Source organism: Lolium perenne, chromosome 3 (assembly GCF_019359855.2).
Source record: "Lolium perenne isolate Kyuss_39 chromosome 3, Kyuss_2.0, whole genome shotgun sequence".
NCBI lineage: Eukaryota > Viridiplantae > Streptophyta > Magnoliopsida > Poales > Poaceae > Lolium > Lolium perenne.
This window is the reverse complement of record NC_067246.2, coordinates 156705010-156717348: the sequence shown is the minus strand read 5'-3', so window position 1 is coordinate 156717348 and position 12339 is coordinate 156705010.

The window sequence follows — 12339 nt, the reverse complement described above, 5'->3', positions numbered from 1 at the left end:
GTCAAGATCGTCATCATCGAGCTCAAGTGGAATGCGCAAGGTTAAGGTTTGCTCTTGATAGGGTTTCTTTCACACCGGTCTCATGGTGTAGTTGGAGACCGGTTCATAGTTTAGTTGCCGTTCTATCAAGAGGGCTCTCGAGTGAGTAACTCGATCGTATCGTTCGGAGAGAGCTCAAATCTTTGCATCCTTGCATCATCCTTTTTGGTTGTTATTTGGACCTTATCCATGTGATGTTTTAGATCTTGTGCTTATTCTCATAACAAGCTCTAGTTCATCGAAAACGGATTTTGCATAGATCACTTGTTGCGTTTTTCAGTTTGGTGATTTTCTCGGTTTCTCATGTTGAGGTGTTGCACCTCTAAAAATAATAGAAAATCACCCCCACTAGTTTCCATATTTCCAACAAAATTGGTTCTCTTTCCAACAAAATTGGTTGGGTAGCTCTTGGTCGTCCTCTTTCCAACAAAATTGGTTTCACTCCATTCAGAGCTACCAATCTTGAGATATTGATTTTACAAGTTTGCTAGGCCGGATTTTCCGGGCCGGATATTTGCCAAATATCCGGCATTTGATTTTTGGCTAAGGACTCAAGTCCATTTGGCTCAGTATACCTCTGGACAGGGGCCGGACATTTGCCCGGATATTTGCCCGGATTTGCCCCAGGGCCGGATATTTCCAAAATATCTGGCCCCCTCAAAATCGGCTAAGGACTTGAAGCAAAGCAGCTCTGGACAGGGGCCGGAATTTTGGCCGGATATTTGCCAGGTTTTGACCCTGAGGCGGGATTTTTCGGGGGGGGGGGGGGGGGGCGGATTATCCGGCCCCAACTTAGGCCGGATTATCCGGCCCTGGGTTTGCCCAACGGCTCGATTTTCTTGGGGGGTATAAATACCCCCCCCTTCTTCCTCCTTGGGCGAAAGCTTCTCACACACTCTCTCTCTCCTCCATTGTTGAACTAGAGAAGCTTGCTCTATCTCTCAATCCCTCCATGATTCTTGCCCCCATTTGAGGGAAAAGAGAGAGGAGATCTAGATCTACATTTCTACCAATAAAATCCATCTCTTTGTGAGTGGAACTCTCTAGATCTTGATCTTGGTGTTCTTTGTGAATTCATTTGTTCTTCCTCTCTTATTCCCCCAATAGCTTTTGTAGCTTTGTTGGAATTTGAGAGAGAAGGACTTGAGCATCTTTGTGGTGTTCTTGCCATTGCATTTGGTGCATAGGTTTGAGTTCTCCACGGTGATTCGTGGTGGTGAAAGCAAGAAGGTTGTTACTCTTGGGTTCTTGGAACCCTAGACGGATTCTAGGCCCTTGTGGCGGTTTGTTGGGAGCCTCCAATTAAGTTGTGGATGTGTGCCCCAATCTTTGTGTAAGGCCCGGTTTCCGCCTCGAAGGAAATCCCTTAGTGGACCCGTGACCTAGGCCTTTGTGGCGAGGGTCACCGGAGATTTAGGTGAGGCGCCTTCGTGGCGTTCGGTGTGTGGTGTGAGTACCGTATCTTGGGGTGAGGCCTTTGTGGCGTTGGTGTGCATCGAGCAACCACAACTCAAGGTGAGCCTCTTGTGGCGTTCGGGAGCACTAAGCAACCGCACCTCTCCACCGGAGATTAGCACTCGCAAGAGTGTGAACTCCGGGATAAATCATCGTCTCCCGCGTGCCTCGGTTATCTCTATACCCGAGCTCTTTCTTATGCACTTTACCTTGTGATAGCCATCGTGCTTGAAGTAATATATATCTTGCTATCACATACTTGCTTGTATTTCTTAGCATAAGTTGTTGGTGCACATAGGTGAACCATTGCTTAGAATAAGTTGTTGGTGCACATAGGTGAACAATAGTAGATAGGCTTTGGGCTTGACAAAGTAAACGCTAGTTTTATTCCGCATTTGTTAAGCCCATCTCGTAAAAGTTTTAAATCGCCTATTCACCCCCCTCTAGGCGACATCCGTGTCCTTTCAACGGCCAACAGAAATATGCAAAGCACCGATAACCTAACGAGCAGCCTATCGAGCGGTAAAACTAGTCTCTTGTGGGGAAGTTCCTAGTCACTTTATATCGAAAGGCTATGTCTATGGTTGGGAACAAGCACACTGTACGCTATGTGGACTCGGAGTAACAAAAACTGACACTAGACGACAAAGTAACACAAGATGATAGAGTAAACTCAAACCCTAAAATGCTAGATGGAAAGAAAAGATACGCAAAAACAACTACGAAAAGCAACTAAAACTTGAAATTAGTGCAATCTAAGGCTATGGCAAACCCTAAACGTAACTTTTTTGGCTTTTTCTGGATAGGAAAACACTCACAACTCAACTATGGGGTGGATTGTGGATGGCTTACCGAGGAAAACTGGAAATCTGATACCAAGATGATATGGGGTGGCCCGATCTTCTCAGTAAGCGACGGGTGGTGATGAACACACGATGGTAGCAGCGGATGGAATCGATGATGATGAGGAGGATAACTTGTATGACGCCGACGAAGTCTCTCGATTGATTCCTGATGCCAATGCAACAGCTCTCAACCCTGCAAGATATTCGCAACTCCACACACTTGCGCACGTAGCCGCTGACCACGAAGCGGTAGATTGCAGTCTTCTAATTAATCCCCAATGGAACAGCAGATCACACAAACTTTCAGTAGCATAAAACTCCAGATCGCAACGAATTGGAGAGTAGTATTCAATAGTTTTGCATAGCAAACAACTAAGAACCAGGGTTTATCTTAAACGTGGTCTAAAGCAGCTAGGGGGTCGTCCAAGGCACTTATATAGGCGTCCGAGATGAGTTCTGGTTGAAAGATACAAGTAAAACTGACCCAGAATAGATCTGGTCGAGACAGACTCGGACTTGGCTGGTCTGGAATCCGGTTGACCGGGCCTGGGACCGGGCTGGCCGGTCTAAACCGGGCTAGGGACCGGGCGGCAACCGGAAAGGTCGCAAAACTCCGTCCGGTTGGCCCCAGTACGACACCCGGTTGGCGCCGGGGTGAATCCGGTCTGCCGCCCGGTTAACCGGGACAGGGACCGGGTGCGCCGGTCTGGTGGCCGGTCTGACCGGGCGCTGGGCCGGCCTGGACGTCGACTTCTCCTCTCGCGCATGCCTCCCGCTCCTCCCTCGTGCGTCCATGAGATACCTTCATGTCCAGCTCCATGTCCAGCTTCACGTCCATCTTGACGTCCGTCTTCATGTCCAGCTGCTCCTCTACTCCTTTTGCGATGCTCGTCTCCTCTTGATACCTGATGATACATAAGTAATAGGACTTAGGCAGTATAAAGTTCTCATCAATCAAAGTATCGTTTAAACAAGTTCACCTATTGTTTAAGTAGCTTCGCACGAGCCCTTGTAATTGGTCCAATCCGAACTTCATTGGACTTGAGCTTCACAATAGGTTCATCTTCATTTATCAATGACGGAGGTAGTGGTGTAGTAGGGATGTCCTCATCAGGACAAGAAGACAGGGGTCACAGAGCCAAATCCATGGAACGTGGCGCAACTTCGGTATTTCTACGCGTAGAAGTCAAAATAGAAATATGCATGTAAACATACAACGTACTGAAAAAGCTCGCGAGTTTTCAGAAGCACAATTTTCCGTTCAGGGCACCGAGTGGGGCTGAAAGGTTTTTAATGAGGCGGGCTCGCAATGCTACAATATACTAAAGATATTGGTGATATACATCTTTTTCTTCGACATGCTTGGGGGTTTACAACTCACAAAACCGACAAAATAGACTCGATCTTTACAACATATGAAACACAAATTATTTGCCTTGGTTACAACACCTCGCAAAGTACCTCGGGTGATGAGGTCTAAGACCCCGTGTGTGGCCCGATCTCGCGGATTGACTTCGAAACCATGGGGAGAGATGGGGGAACGCGAGGAACACGAAGAACACGACGAACACGAGGAACTCCGAGACTCACGCACGCACACCAACCCGATACACCCGATGCTTACCTCCGTGGCTCGATGGACCACGCCAATAGAATCTCCGAGGAAGAGGCACGTGGCAGAATTCCCGGAGAGAGATTGGGGTTGGAGAGGAAGAGCTTGGTGAGGGAGAGAGAGTAACTTGTACTAGAATCTCACTCAACAAGATCAAAGTCAACAACCAAGGTGCCTTGATTACAGAGGGATGATACCCAAGGGAGACTAAGCTCAAAGGTAGGTTTGAGTTCAAAACAAGTCTAAGGGGTAAAGGAGGGGTCCAAGCTACTTATATAGGCACACATGGCCAGCAAGGGCGAACAGGTACGCGAATGGATAAGTTAAGGCAGTTTGGTGGGGCATTCCCGTCAGATCCGGTTTGGGTCCGGTCTGACCGGGCCAGTGACCGGGCTGTCCGGTCATGGATCCGGTTGACCGGGCGCAAACCGGACTTCTGCGAGGAATCCGGTCCTGGGTCCGGTCGTCGTCCGGTACGAGGGGGCTGGTCCGGTTTGCGCCCGGTTGACCGGGCCTGTGACCGGGACGTCTGGTTGCGTGTCGTGGTATCGTCACGGCATATGCCATAGGGTGGCTAATCGAAGGTGGTTCCTGAGAGATCTCACGGCGGTATCCGGATGCGGGTATGGGGACGAGCGACACGGCGACGTACCCAGGTTCGAGGCCCTCCGATGGAGGTAACACCTCTACTCCTGCTCTGAGTGTATATGATGATCACACAATACAATGGTGCTCCTAGAGCTGTGTCCGGCTGCTCCTGGGAGGCTAAGGGAGACGATGGTCTCTCTCACAGGGCAGCGCTAAGGGTGGAATGAAGTGAGAATGATCGATCCCCTGCACGAGAGGGGGTAGTGCGGCTTATATAGGCACCGGCACTTTACATATAAGACCCTATAGTCTACTGGCCGGCTTGGCCGGCTCCGGCTTCCGCTCCTTCCCGAGGCAGTGACGTCAGGAGCCGTTGAGGCCTCATGGCCTGTCCCATCCGGCTGCCAAGGTCAGCGGCATGGTGAGGAGGTGTCCCTGTCGCCATCAGCCACTGTAGCCGGTACAGATCGACGTAGACCATGATGGCCTGTCCGGCGCGTGGCACTATTGCTCCACAGTGCCCCGCGCTTTACGGAAGATGAAGTCAGCGTGGACTTTAGGAACCCGGATCACCAACCCGGTTCCTTCTAGTGCAAGACTCGCCAGCCTCGAGTCGGTCTGAGGTACAAACCCCTAGTCGGATATGGCTTGTAGAAGCCGGCCCAGCTACAGCATTGGCGGCCGTAGCCAGGCCGACTAGGACCTAGAGCCAGCCGGCTTCCGGACCAGCCGGCCACGGCGCCAGCCGGCTGCTCCTCAGCCGGCCTTTGCCGCGAGCCGGCCAGCGGCCTGCCGGCTACTCCACGTCCATTGCCCTACCCGGGGTCTTCCCCCCGACATTGCGGGTCCGGTCTGACCGGGCCTGTGACCGGCCAACCTCCGTCTCTTCCTTGGAGCGCTTCGAGCGACGTCGGCTTCGGCTTCAAGATCATCTCCATGTCCAGTGGCTTCCCTTCCTCTCTTGACCTTGGCGTCTCCTCCTCTCCGGGGTCTTGGTGCGCCTTGTACCTAATGACACATAGCACGTCGGCATGAGGTAGCAATCCATCCAAAGGGGTACCAAGATCAAGGGTGGTGAGGAGCGAGTTCACCTCATCATGTAGAGCTTTGACTCGGGCTCGTGTCATCGGTCCACTTGGGGGACTTGTTGGTCTTGGTGTGGAGGTGACCGAAGGCCACCCCGCATCATCTCCCCCCCCCTTGGGAAAGAGTCGTCCTCGACTCTTGTTCCTCCTCATCTTCATGATATGGCGACAAGTCCGCAACGTTGAATGTGTTGCTCACCAAGTACTTGGAGGTGGGGATGTCGATGACGTAAGCGTTGTTGTTGATGCGTTTGAGGACCTTGAAGGGACCATCTCCTCTTGGCTTGAGCTTCGAGTTGCGTTCATGAGGGAATCTTTCCTTCCGGAGGTGGATCCAAACGAGGTCGCCTTCTTGAAATATGCGTTCCTTCTTCTTGGCGTTGAGGCGGGTAGCTTGATGAAGGACATGTTCTTGAATGGTAGCTCTTGTTTCTTCATGTAGCTTCTTCACGGCGGCGGTGCGCTTGTCGAAATCCATGTTGATCCGCTCATGAAGGGGGAGCGGGAGTATGTCGAGTGCCGTGAGCGGCTCAAACCCGTAGACGACCATGAAGGGACTCCTTGATGTAGTCGAGTGCTTGGCGCGGTTGTAGGCGAACTCCGCGTGTGGAAGGCATTCCTCCCATGACTTCAAGTTCTTCTTCACGAGGATGCGTAGGAGGGTGGAGAGGCTTCGATTGACCACTTCCGTTTGGCCGTCCGTTTGCGGGTGCGAGGATGATGAGAATAAGAGCTTCACTCCAAACTTTGCCATGAGCGACTTCCAAAGATAACTCTTGAACTTGACGTCTCGATCCGACACAATGCTTTGCGGTACTCCATGTAGGCGAACAATTTCCCTGAAAAACAATGAAGCAATGTGTGAAGCATCGTCGCTCTTATGGCAAGGTATGAAATGAGCCATCTTAGAGAATCTATCCACTACAACAAAGATGGAATCATGACCATGCTTAGTGCGAGGTATGCCTAGAACGAAATCCATGCTAATATCGGTCCATGGTGCATGTGGAATAGGCAATGGAGTGTAAAGGCCATAAGGGTTGGAGGTAGACTTAGCTTGTAAGCATGTGGTGCACCGGCGGCAAAGGCGTTCGACGTCGCGGTACATTCTTGGCCAATAGTAGTGGGTTGAGAGCATGGCATATGTCTTCTCTCGACCGAAGTGTCCCATAAGACCACCTCCATGTGACTCTTGCAAAAGCAATTTTCGAAGCGAAGACTCGGGAATGCAAATCTTGTTAGCTTTAAACAAGTAGCCATCATGCAAATAGAAATCATCCACTCCTCGTTCAACGGAGCACTTCTCAAAGATGGGAGCAAAGAAAGAATCGGAAGGATAGAGTTCTTTGATCTCTTCAAGTCCCAAAACATGAAAATCCAAACGAGTTAGCAAAAGGGTGTTTTTGCGAGAAAGAGCATCCGCCACAACATTGTCCTTGCCCTTCTTGTATTTGATCACATATGGAAAGGACTCAATGAACTCGACCCATTTTGCATGTCGTTTGTTCAAGTTGTGTTGGCTTTTCAAATATTTCAAGGACTCATGGTCGGAATGAATGATAAACTCTTTTGGCCAAAGATAGTGTTGCCAAACTTCAAGAACACGAACCAAAGCGTAGAGCTCCTTGTCATATATAGGATAGTTGAGGCGTGCGCCATCTAACTTCTCACTATAGTATGCCACGGGTTTGTCCTCTTGCATAAGAACACCACCAATACCAAGCCCACTTGCATCACACTCAATCTCAAAAGTTTTTGCAAAATTTGGAAGAACAAGAAGGGGAGCTTCGGTAAGGCATTTCTTCAACTCATCAAAAGCATTTTGTTGGGCCTTACCCCAAACAAACGGAACATTCTTCTTGGTAAGCTCATTCAAAGGGCAAGCAATGGTGCTAAAATCTTTCACAAAGCGGCAGTAAAACCCGGCAAGTCCATGAAAACTTCGGATTTGGCCAACATTTGTAGGGGTAGGCCAATTATGGATGGCCTCCACCTTGGAAGAATCAACTTCAATCCCATTAGCGGAAACCACAAAGCCAAGGAAAACCAATTTGTTTTGAGCAAAGGTGCACTTGGGGAGGTTAGCATAAAGCTTTTCATGACGCAAGATGCACAAGACCTCTCTCACATGTTGCACATGGTCCTCGAGACTTTTGCTATAGATGAGAATATCATCGAAATAGACAACCACACTCTTGCCAATGAGAGGACGCAAGATGTGATTCATGAGGCGCATGAAAGTAGATGGAGCATTGGAAAGACCGAAAGGCATAACGAGCCATTCATAGAGACCGAGTTTGGTCTTGAATGCCGTTTTCCATTCATCACCAATGGCCATGCGGATTTGATGGTAACCACTACGCAAATCGACTTTCGAGAAAATTGTGGCACCACTAAGTTCATCAAGCATGTCATCTAAACGCGGAATGGGATGGCGGTAACGGACGGTAATGGCATTGATGGGGCGACAATCCATACACATCCGTTGCGTCTCATCCGGTTTAGGCACAAGAATCACGGGAACCGCACAAGGGCTAAGGCTTTCGCGGACGTACCCTTTGGCGAGGAGATCTTGAATTTGGCGTTGGATCTCCTTGGTCTCTTCGGGGTTGGTGCGGTAGGCGGCACGGTTTGGAAGCGGAGCGCCGGGTATGAGGTCGATGCGGTGTTCTATGCCTCGGAGTGGTGGTAGTCCATGAGGGAGCTCGTCGGGGAAGACGTCTTGAAATTCCTGCAAAAGAGACAACAAAGACGGAGGAATGTTGGTTAAGTCGTTAGTCGCCGACGAGGGTCCCTTGCATATGAGCACATAGTGCAATATGGTGGATGGGTTCTCTTGGAGCTCTCTCCACTCACTCTTGGTGGCTAGAAGGACACTCTTGGACTCACTCATATATGGCTTGTGGCGCTCACTATCTTTGTGGTGGGTCGCTCCCTCTCCTCTCATCTCACTATGGTGGGTGCGGAGTTGTGCCCTCGCTAAAGCCTTCGCATTATCCGCGATGATTTGGCTAGGAGTCATCGGGCGCAACTCGAACTTCTTGTCGTGGACCTTGAAGGTGTATGTGTTGGAGAGTCCATCATGTATAGCCTTCTTGTCATATTGCCAAGGGCGGCCAAGCAACATGTGGCACACCGTCATGGGTACCACGTCACACTCGATAGTGTCCTCATAAGGTCCAATCTTGAAAGTGACGGTGACGGTATGTTGTATCTTGACGTTGCCCTTGTCACTCAACCATTGGATATGGTAAGGGTGAGGATGCTTGCGGAGAGTGAGGTTGAGCTTCTCACACAACTCGGTGCTTGCAAGGTTATGGCAACTTCCACCATCTATGATGACCTTGATCGATTTTCCACCAATTCCGGCACGGGTTTGGAAGATGTTGCACCGTTGTTCTTCCATAGCTTGAGGTTGTGTGGTTAGCACCCTTGTGACCACAAGTGAGGGACTTGGGTCATGCTCACATAAGAGAGGATCTTCTCCACTTTCTTGCTCATAAGCTTCTTCACTTTCCACGGCGGCTTGCACAAGGGCTTCATATTCATCCTCATCAAGCGTCTCGATGTCACCATTCTCCATGGTGATCATAACCTTGGTGTTCTTGCACTCAAACGATTTGTGACCTTGGGTGCCACACTTGAAGCAAGTGACACTAGAGGGTCCCGTGGATGCCTTAGAGGAGGCGGTGGAGGAGACCGTTTGCTTCATGCGACTTTGGATAGTCGGTTTCTTGGATGGTGTAGAGGATACGTCGGCCTTGGCACTTGTAGCATGAGGAGTTGATGTAGTAGGAGGAGTTGATGTAGCAAGCTTGGAGGAGAAGTAGGTCTTGGCCTTGGAGTACTTGATGTCCTCAATCACTTGGCGCTCGGCCTTCGATGCTTGGTGGACCAACTCAACCATGTTGGAGTAGGGTTGGAACTCGACGATCCTCATGATGGGGTAAGTGAGGCCATTCAAGAAGCGAGCAATGGTTTGTTCCTCGGACTCTTGGATGTTGGCTCGCATCATAGTGAGCTCCATTTCCTTGTAGAACTCCTCAACGGTCTTGGTGCCTTGCTTCAACTTTTGGAGCTTGTTGAAGAGGTCGGTCATGTAGTGCGTTGGGACAAAGCGAGCATGCATCTCTTTCTTCATCTCTTCCCAAGTGTCAATAGGAGGGTCACCCTTTTCTTCCCTAAGAGTGAGTACTTGCTCCCACCAAGTGTTTGCATAATCCTCGAACTCAAGAGACGCCATAGCCACTTTCTTGGCACCGGAGTAGTTGTGGATGCGGAATATCTTGTCCACCTTGAGTGCCCATGAGAGATATGGCTCGGCATCTTCTTCACCCTTGAACTTCGGCATGGTGAACTTGAGTCTTCCAAACATGTTTTCTTCATCCTCCAAGGTTCTTCTACGAGGAGGGGCACCTTCATCTCTTGCGGCTAGAGGAGGAATAGGAGGTCTTCTACGGCCAACCATAGCATTGGGTTGGCGTTGGAGGTGCACACTTGCTTCACTTGGTTCACGGTGAGGATGTCGTTGAAGATCTTGTCATGGTTGATGACGATGCTCAAGGTTGGGTCTCTCATCTTGATCATGGTGTGGTTCTCCTCGTCCACGTTGGTCATGGCGAGGGTGGCGGCGGAGATCTCGCCGAGGTTGATCTTGAGGACCTTGGACTTGGGGTTGGCCGTCACGCCCATGGTGGGCATGGCGATCCGCTTGGTGATGATCTTGTTGAAGGACTTGGTCTTGTGGAGGACGCTCATGTGGGCGAGCATGGCGATGGATTTCTCCGCGCCTAGAGTTGGAGCGAGAGTCTTCATGACGAGCTTGTGGGCGATGAGGTCGATGATGGTCTTCATGCCTTGAGGACGAGCTTGAGGACGAAAGGCCACCATGAGAGTAGTAATCTTGTGGCGAGCTTGATGAAGAGGAAGTAGAGCGGTGTCGACGATGACGACCCAAGTTGGTGATGGCGCGCTCGAGGCTATCCATGCGCCGCTCCATGTTGGCATCATTGGCCACCATTTGGCCATTCAAGTTGTCCGTAGCTTCACGAAGAAGAGCCAAGTCTTGGTTCACGGCGGAGAAGTTGTGAGCCACCTCATCGTATTGCTCATCGATGCGCGTCTCGAAGAGGGTGAGTTGCTCCTTGAACTCTTGTCGTTGCATCCATAGGTTGTGTTGAGTAGCCAACCTCTCGGTGTTGCGGAGGATCTCTTCATCCCTAGTGGTATCTCCGTTCCTATCCATGATGGAAAGACAAGAACTATGTTGTGTATGTTAGTGGAAGGAGACTACCTCGCACTCTTACCAAGGTAAGATAGTATTGAGGCAATCCACCAAGCCGAAAGCAAGATCAAGTGTATCGGGAACACACGCAAAACCACACGCAAAAGCTAGCAAATATGGTGTTAGGCGAGTGTTGTGGAAAGCCAAAAGACAAATCCAAGATCGAGTATGTTGTTAAAAGTGGGTGAGGTCCAAAAATCCAAATGTCAATGTGAAGATCACTATAAACACGGAAAATGTTGTGGAACACACACACAAGATAAGCGGGGTTAGTGCAACCAAAAGTGAGCGGAAAAGTGTATGTATAAGTGCTCGGTGTCACACTAACACAAGGAGAGCCAAAGCTTCGGTTGCAAAGGAAGAGACAACAAGATTCACACGCGGCCTCTCTTCTCTTATCTCTCTTTTGCTTAAAAGCTTTTTCTCTTTTGTATATGGTGGCACTTGCACTCGTTTGTATCTTTGGTGGCACGTGGACACTTTGTATGTATGGATGTATGGATGTATGGTGCTACTCGCACTCTTTTTGTGTTTTTGGGGCTTTTTCACGCACTATGTTAGCGTTAGCCTCGCTTTTGCTATCTTGCCACACGAGTGTTTGCTTGGATGCCTTACTCAACGCGACACACACACCTCACAATGCGGGGCCACGTGCAATGTCTCGCAACACTAGACAAGCAATGCTCGATGGGATAGATCGCAAAAGGAAGAGGGGTTACAAGGTGAAAGCTGCAAGTTATACCTGCGGTGGTGGTGGTGGTGGTGGTGGTGATCGCCGGAAAACGAGGTCGAAGGAGGGCGCGTTGCTGCGCCCGGTCTGGGGTCCGGTTGGACCGGGTCCTGGACCGGCCTGTCCGGTTGCCGCCCGGTCGACCGGGTTCTGGACTGGCTCGTCCGGTCTGTGGCCCGGTTGACCGGGTCGAAACCGGGTTTCACGATTTGGAGCTTTCTCTCTCCTGTTCTTCTCCAAACCAAAACCAAATCGACCAAAACGAAGGGAAACGATGGAATTGGAGGCTCAAAGTTGGGGAAATAGTAGATCAAGCACAACAACACCAGATCCACGGACCAAAACCACTCAAAAGGCAACCAAATCACAGATCGGTCAAGAGGCAATTTGGGGCTATTTTTGGGGATTTTTTGGAAAATTTTCTAGGAACGAAATCGGGTGGGTAGAAGGTCAAATCCGCTGTAACCAAGAGCTGCTGATACCATATGATGAGCTCTAAGACCCCGTGTGTGGCCCGATCTCGCGGATTGACTTCGAAACCAAGGGGAGAGATGGGGGAACGCGAGGAACACGAAGAACACGACGAACACGAGGAACTCCGAGACTCACGCACGCACACCAACCCGATACACCCGATGCTTACCTCCGTGGCTCGATGGACCACGCCAATAGAATCTCCGAGGAAGAGGCATGTGGCAGAA